Source organism: Branchiostoma floridae, chromosome 10 (genome assembly GCF_000003815.2).
Source record: "Branchiostoma floridae strain S238N-H82 chromosome 10, Bfl_VNyyK, whole genome shotgun sequence".
Taxonomy (NCBI): Eukaryota; Metazoa; Chordata; class Leptocardii; order Amphioxiformes; family Branchiostomatidae; genus Branchiostoma; species Branchiostoma floridae.
The window spans coordinates 10976416-10985134 of record NC_049988.1 but is presented as its reverse complement, the minus strand read 5'-3'; the positions used below and the strand labels follow the sequence as shown (position 1 = coordinate 10985134).

At 37.3% G+C, this 8719-nt stretch overlaps 2 protein-coding genes across 2 annotated transcripts in view; both read left to right on the top strand.

Annotated features, from left to right (window-relative positions):
• LOC118424537 (trichohyalin-like) overlaps window positions 1-8719 on the top strand; it is a 565429-nt gene that overhangs the window by 466889 nt on the left and 89821 nt on the right. The gene's annotated exons all lie outside the window — the stretch shown is intronic.
• The window catches only part of LOC118424553 (dynactin subunit 2-A-like), a 29874-nt gene that overhangs the window by 9438 nt on the left and 11717 nt on the right, over window positions 1-8719 (top strand). The window lies entirely within an intron of this gene.

Below are 8719 nucleotides of genomic sequence, written 5' to 3'. Positions count from 1 at the left end.
TACTACTATATATCTGCGCGATTCGACCTCTGCTTGTAGAGTAGCTATTTCTATCAATACATGTACAAATGATTGTGATCATGCATGATAAGTCTTATCGGTACTCAGTAAGGTATTTTATGTATTCATAAGTTTGTCTCTGGAGATGCATTTAGATGCAATCAATAGACAAATGATGCATTCTTGTAGTGTCCAAGCAGTGTCTCATACCTTTATCTTACATTATAAAGAATGTGAATGTACAGAAAAGAAAAGCAGGAACTGTTACTTGATAGTTTATTTCCTGAGTTCTTCCTGCAAAATAATACCTGTAATAAAGAATCAACATAACAAAGTCATAACAAAGGCTCTAACTACTGGTAGTGTGTTCCTTACATGAACAAGTGAGTATTTCTGAGTCATGACTTCAACATTTACATGCACAGTGCTTCTTCAGTGATTCCCCATGTGTACACACGGATGTTTCGCAGACACAGTTGTCAGTTTGTTCCACATTTTCGTCTAACACGAGACATCTATGTTTGGGATCTGTTGTCTTATATATGAACACTGATAACCTTTTAGATGATGGAAGGGTAAGGACCTGAAACATTTCTGTTGGAAGTGCTGATTAAGCCTGAAGGCTCATCCAAATGTTAATAAAATGTACATTTGTGCATTGGACAAAAAGTAGGTATAAATTTCTCTACTTTATTCAGAATATTTCACTTCTGAGTTCCACTTATGTATAAGAAGTCATTTTCTCTATCATAGAATCTATGTTAGTCTCACACATTAAAAGTTCCGACAATTTTACAGTGTTGCACATTTTCATCTTCATTTTCAGCATTTAAATCATGCCATTATTTGACATCCATGTTGTTAAAATATACCCTAGGTACAAAATCTACTGCTGTCCTAAAATCTAGTCAAGTCCCATCCAATTATTCTTTCATTTCGTTGCGTATTGCTGTCAAGTCTCGTAGCAAAATCGCTCCATCTGACCTATCGAGTTGCTCTCCAAGATGAAGAGGAATTGTGAAGCACTTGGTATTCGCTGGAACATGCAAATAGTAATTGGATTTCTGAGTAAGTATCCTTTATATCCTGACCACACGTAGTTAGAGTGAACTGAAATTATATTGATTTTCCTTGCAATCCCCATCGGACATACAAATGGTCCACTCCTGTTACATTGTGAAGAATATTTCTGGGTGCGCACTTAATGTCATACAGTGTATTTCTCCTGGACTTGACTTAACTGCCAATACACAACCCCAATTATTGCCAACTGGTAAAATATTCACGGATGGTATTGATGTATATAACATAATAATTGTCCTCAAGTATCCAACAAGTATGCTGGTATTGAATAACATAATTGGACAATGAATTTAATCAAAAGGTTGGGTTGATATCCAACCATAATTTTTCTATAGTGTTTAACTTTAAGGTTAAATTAACAAAGACTCATTTTGTCTTTAAGATTCAAAGACAATAAACAGATATTGGGATGTGGAATGTGGATTGTGAAATAGTTTGCCAGTTTGTGTTGGCTCAGAAAGTCAGATATATATCTTCATAAACATGAAGAAACTTCTTTCTAATTAAATCATCTGGTCTGAACATTACAATTGATAGTCAGTGGTGGCGCAGAGGGCATGTGGACAGCAAGTTGATCACAAGGCAGAAATTGGGTTGGAGATTGTACATATACATGTAGAATACAACACAGTGTATTCCATATCACCCGAGATCCCAGGCCGATCGCAGGTCTGACCCATTTGAGGGCTGGGACCTCGGGCGATGTGGAATACACCATGTTGTATTTTATTTATGTCATACTCAGGTCTGAAAACAATGATTTCTATTGCCAAACTACTCATAAAAAAGAATGAAATTTGACACATTGTTTCAACCTGCGCCAACAACTTCATTCTTTAAGAACAGCAATTTGAGAAAAATTGGAATGAAAGAACTCTGTTCGCTTGCATGGAGTGTGTTCTATTTAATCAATAGAAGCCTGTGTTATACAATTAAGAAGCCTGTGTGATAGTAAATTATCACCCAGTCTGGAACAAGTGTATCAAACATTATCGCAGCCCAGGTATGACATAATAGTATTTATGACTGTCAAGTCACCTGTTCAAGAATCCCACCAATCATACAGTGTTTCACCCCAACGTCTGCTTGGAGATTGGCAGCAAGTTTCCTTGCTGTTTCTGCAGCATGTTTGATGTCATATTGGCGCTTTGTCAATTGCATGTTGCACACTGATATCCACTGGTAAAAAGGGTCACCCAGGCAATTCACTTCATCAATAGGACTAGGAGCCATGCCAACACGTTATGGGGTATTGATTATTTAGGGGGGAACACAACAAGACCCGCTTGTTACAGCTGTTAACTGTACTTTCAAAGTGGCAAGCCATGCACATAAGATTCAAGTTGCAAGAAATTTAAGGCTTAACAATTCTAGGGATTAGTTATCGATAATCTAGCAAGGCAGCCTCTCTATCATAGCCAAACATGTGTAACATGAAGCATGATATTGGAAACATTAGTTGTCATAATCTCAACATATGTCACCAACTCTTGCTGAATTCTCAGTAGTATTCTTTTATTGCAACTGTCAGCAATATTTTCCAGCTCAGCAAACCTGCATCAAAGATTGATTACCAAACATGAACGTAGTGGCAGAATGTGGAAGACTGAAAATCACACTCAGGTTTGCATGCCATTGGTAACATGTAGAGCTTCTAATGCCAAGCCATTGAATTGTACTATTCATGATGAAAAGTTATTCCTCGGGTAAAATTTGATAAGAAAATGCACGTATATCTCTAAACATGTAAGGAAAAAATTGCAACCATAGCATTTAGCCAAAAGCTCCATAAAGCTTTCAAAGAAACTGGCCTAAAATCTTCCTGGACATATACATGTGCCTTGTATGCTTAATGTATATCTGAAAGCCTGCAAGGAAAAGTGTTCAGGTACAACTGTAGTTGCATACAAATCAAATAAACATGTATGCACAATGAGTCATGCAGCAGCATTTTTAGATTCCAATTGAATTTTCTGAATTTCTGAGTGATATGATTTAGCCTGTTATCCACAGTGTTCTTGGAAACACTTGTCTGTCTGAGAAATTCTGGAATAGGACATTACTGTATTACAATTACAGTATTGTAAGAGAGTTGAGAAAAGACAGGAGAATATGTAAGAAAATCTACAGTAACTGTAGATGAAAAAAGAGTAATATTTTGTTTGTCCTGGAAGGGAAAAGAAAAACATCACAATATTGTCTGAACTCATTCATAAAAGAACTAATTTGATTAGCTGTTATGATGAAGATGACTCCATTTGATGATGGCACCTTTTCCTGCACAATGGAAGTCCCCTGAGTCATGATGTGATCAGTGGGACATGTGAACCATTCCGGCAGAACTCCATGTTTCTCTTAGATGTGGCATTTATTGTGACCTTTTCTACAGTGAAAAGAAGAAATCAGATATGACAGAATTCAACACTTATGCTGTGAGTTGTATGTGGGGGTGAAACTAGTATTTCCATGTATTTGCATTGGTGTTGCAATACTAGTACACTTTTAAAATAGTCTATAATTATAAACTGGTCACACGTGTGCATGAAAATCAGCAAATCTAAGGCTACATTTCTAATGCTACATTTCTGAGGTTACATGTATGTCATCAGTGCATTTAATCAAGGAGGCCAGGAATCATCAGAAGTTACCTGCTATAAAAGTGAATAGAAGTGCCAATTTTTTGTTCAATGAGGATTTTTTGTGTTGACAGCAGTTTTTATGAAGACAAAGTATGAAGCCATCCACAGAGGCATGTCCAGAACACTGACCACAGCATTTGCACAGGGATCAGCAGTTCTCACTATAAAATGGCAGGCTAAACAACATGATCACCTTGCAATATGCACAGACATGGCTAGATTGTAAAAGGAGAAATATTTCCTCACCTGTACGGATTAGAGTCTTGGGAGAGGTACTTTAGTTGTTTAAAGATGACCTCGTGTTGGATTTTAACAACTCCATGCCAAATTGAGGTTGCCACAGCTCAGTACACTCTTGTTGTAAGAGGAGAAAAGAGATTGGACGGAAAGAAGAAACAAACCTATGGTGCACGTATGTCATACAACAACCCCTGATAATGAACCTGACATAGACATAGAACTTAATTGCATGACAATTGTACATGATACAATGTACATTTGTATGGCAAGAACTATACGCAAAATATAAGAGCTAAAAAATAATGCAAGTCTTGCTTATTTTTAGGCTGCCTATTATATTTTGTACTATGCATAATTGACTTATCACTGTTGCCTTACAATTGTACCACGTACAAATGTCGTGCAATAAAGTTCATTCATTCAAATTATCTTTTAGTTGGCAACAACTATAGACATAGTACAAAATATAAGAGCTTAAAAACAACACAAGTATTGCTTATTTTGCTGCTGACATTTTGCAATCATTCATTTTCATGACAGTCAGCCATACCCTGATCTGACTTCTTGATCTTAAGTGGTACTTCTAGAAGGAATCCTTTCATCTTGATTCTAGAGAGATGATGGTAGCACTCTGATGTCAAGGCCCTTGGTATCATCTTGTGTGACTTGTAAGTCCTAGCTTTGTATGGCAGCCCATGCCACAGTTGGGAATGACTTAGGCCACACCAATTTAATTTGTTGGTTCACGGATTTTTTAAAGTGAAAGTATAGCAAGCGGACATCATAAATACAACAGGCAGAGAGAAAAACTTTAAATATGACTGTATTCACTTCATGAATGCACCAAGGCATACACCTGGTCCTCGGGCTTTGTTTTCATGTTGTTTTTCCATTTAAGCATATGTTATTTTATTTTTTGAAAGTCTGTGAACCAACAAATTAAATTGGTGTGGCCTTACACAGAAAGACTCGGGTTGTTCAGTTGTCTTTCTTTTCATTTCAGTCCTTTTACTTTTCCATTCATAGATATACAATGTACCTGTTACGTGTAGTTCACAGTGACTTTTTGACTTGCACCAAGTTGTTATCCAGAAAGAGCCAATATTTCTTGTCCAAAAAAACTCCTACCCTGCCATTGGGACAACATGTTTTTTTAAGGAATATCCAAAATCATGTCATCCATTAAACCAAATTTGCATTTCCTACAAGCATCTCTGACTTATTCCCCATTACCTTGGTCCAAATTGCATTCTCCTTATCGATGACAAGTATCTATTCAGGTCCCCGGTACATGTACACATGTATGGGTGAGAGCATTCGTAGTATAACGATGAAAGGGCGTACCACATCCAAGGCCATTTGGGTGCGATTCCCGCAGTAAGCCTTCAAGTGCATCAGTCTGCGGTACAAGTGTGTAGATCTACATGAGATCCGTGGGCGAATGACGTTGTTACGCCTTCTGAATCCCTGGAGGGATGGAAGACTGATTGGTATGGAATCCTGGTGGAGAGATTTGAAAGTGGCAGCCCTGTGAAAGTCTGGCAGGATTTACAATGGAGGGAGAAGTCGGTGATTAGTCATAGTCTCATGCTGTATAAAGTGTTTAGAGCATCCTCTTGTGACTCTTTGCTTCCTTCTTACAAGATACATCATCCTCTCTATAAATGATCTTACCCAACCTACAACAAAGAGAGAGAAGTGCTGATAGATACATGGACTTTTACTACTAAGAAGCACTTTACCCTATCTGGTACTGGACTGAGTGATATTTTCCTTGCAATGATATCATGTCCAAGTCCTATATACAGCTACATCTATGTTTAGAAGCAAGCCAATCTACCATACATTATGATAATGTAACACATATGTTGTTATCTATATACTATTATTTTGATATTTTGTACTTTGAGATGGAATATACTTGTAGTATTTTTGCTTAATAGCTGTTGCCATATATTGTATTGTGAACGATCGTCAAGCAAATAAGTTTATTCATTTATGATTATCATCATTTTGGAAGTCTTCTATCTGTCAGTGCGTAAATGTATCTCAATATGATTTTTTTTCAGCATCTTTCAATTACAGTACCAACATTGTCATTGTTGTACCAGTTACTTCTCTGGTAAAACGATTGTGGTAAAGTGATTTTTTTCTTCTTTATTTTTCTCTTTTATAAAATAAAAGGTTGCAATCAATAGATGGCCATAATCAGGTATCACCCCTGAAATGAAGCATGTACCACCACTCCGGGTCCCTTTCACACTAATGAGACAGAGACAGGGATTAAGTGCAGTGGCATCAATCTTCATTAATCCTCACAACTCATCAGTCCTTAATCCCTCTTCACCTCAATCCACTCCATGTCTTTAACAAGAAAGGTGATGCTTTTATGCGTCACCCCGTTTCTGCACCTCCATGTTTTAAGCATGGTGTTGCTCAAGCAATTGATCACAAGGAAGGAAAGCATTAACGTCTTGAGACAGTCAAACCCTGTACAAATACCACAATATGTTGTGGATAAGTGGACAGTTTTTAAACAAGAAAGCTCCTGAAAAAAGCTGGCCGGTGCGTATTTTGGAAAAAGTCTGGATGTTAAACAAAGTCACATGAAAAAAGAGTTTTTAAACAAAAAAAGAGTTTTTTCTATGCAAACCAAACCGTTGAATGGTTGAACGAACGGCTTCACTTGCCTCCAAGCCGGTGCTATGCACCGGCAAAAATTAGCAAGTTCTACCTAGTATACTATATATAATTTGTACAAATATAGTTGATTGTTAACAGTTGATTGTGAAACAATCGTCAACAAATTCAACTTTAGGGATCCAGATCTTAATTTCTGTTTTTCCTGCCCATTAGTTTCTGTTTTCCCTGCCCATCCATTGCAGTTTTTCTTTCTAAGAAAAAAGTTGATTTCTTCATATGCAAGACGGTCCTAAAATTGTGTATTTACTAAGTGAAGCACTTGTTAGGCCTATGTCACATTTTCAAACTGGGGCAGGGCAGCTTTCGGGAGTGATAAGTATGGCATATAAAATACATCAAACTACACTAGATGTACAGAGAATGGTCATACTGTTTATGTATATTTTTACGTATACATTTTTATCTTTTGTTTCCACAAACAGCCCAGCAAGGCCCCGGTTTGGAAATGTGATGGTTATGCAAATACAAATGGGTGTTCAGTACAAGTCATGGTCTCTGGTCCCTGAAGACTTGAGTCACCCCTTTGATGGCAGGACTCACCCAGACCAGATTAAGCCTTAGTCATCTACTTTGATTTTTTTTACTATCAAAGAGGGATATGTGAGGTCCAGATGATTGTGCTAAACAGGCTTTGTAGAAGAAATGAGATGTGGAGCCCAGAAGATAAGTTGAGGGAGAGAAAAGGATCATGAAGAGACAGAATGACAGCCATGGTGTCAAAGTTTTCTATGATTATACCTGCTATTCTACAGAGACCATAAACTGTGACTTTATTCAAACTATGAGTAATGGTATACTGGCAGTTCATTCCTTGCACTTCATGTGTTCCATAGTACATGTTGCATGCATTATACTTACAGGCACTAGACGATATTTCATGTGAGTTTAGTATGAGGTGCTACATACAAATGTAGTCCTTGTCATTGGAGTTTGTTTTTAACAATTGCCCTTTTGCAGCTTGTCAGAAATACATCATCTTCAGGAACTGACAACTTCTTGAGATTATCTGTCATAACTGACATCAGTATCAGTCTGCATCACAGCTTGATCCTATTACTACTAGTATTAGGATAGCAGACTTGCTGACGTAAAGAAACACCATTTCAGTACATGAGTAGAAATCCAGTTTGGCGTCTCCATACATGTTGCATACATTATACTTACAGGTGCCAGACAATATTTTCATGTGAGCTCAAATGCAGTCATTATCATTAGAATTTGTATAATAATAATATTCAAAATTTCCTCTTGCTCCTTATTAGAAGTGCACTTGTATCTTTTCAATTCATCAAACTTCTTGAGTTCATCCATGGCCAGTCTATGTCTGCATCACAGCTTGATCCTATTATGATAGCAGACTTGCTGACGTAAAGAAACCCCATTTCAGTACATGAGTAGAAATCCAGTTTGGCGTCTCCATAGGAACCCTCCTTAGTTCTGAAATCATTGCTGTTGTTTGAATACCATCCGTATCCTCTAGGAAATTAAGTTGTGAATGTATCACTTCTGCTTGATAACACAATCAGGATTCGTATGCAAACATAGCATCAATGGCTGAAATGCATCCCTGAGTAACTTTTGTTCACATTGATATTTTCATATTCTTATGAGAACTGATGAAAAACTTATTTATGTCTTGTATCTAACAGTATAAAAGAAGTTTAAACATAGTGGTGGAAATCTTTGTATTGTAGCCTGGTGCAAGTGTCTCTTGTACTACTGCCAATAACGAATTACAGCTAACTGCCAAAATGTAATCTGCATTGTAATACCAGATCTGTACTGTAGAATTATGCAAAATGGATAAGGACTGATGTAGTTATTTAGCTTGCCTTAGACTTTGGGCCAAATATTTCCTTGGTTGTGTTGAAACTTTGCCAACAGTAGCACAGAAATTTCCTTTCAATACTTGAATGAAAATTCAGCAAATGTTGTTATTCACCGGAAATTGATCACCAGGCTGCCCCCAATACGTGATGATGCTCTGTATGAGCAGAGTCACCCCAGCTTACTCTGGGCGCAAATTGTCGCATATGCTTCTGAATCTCAATGAG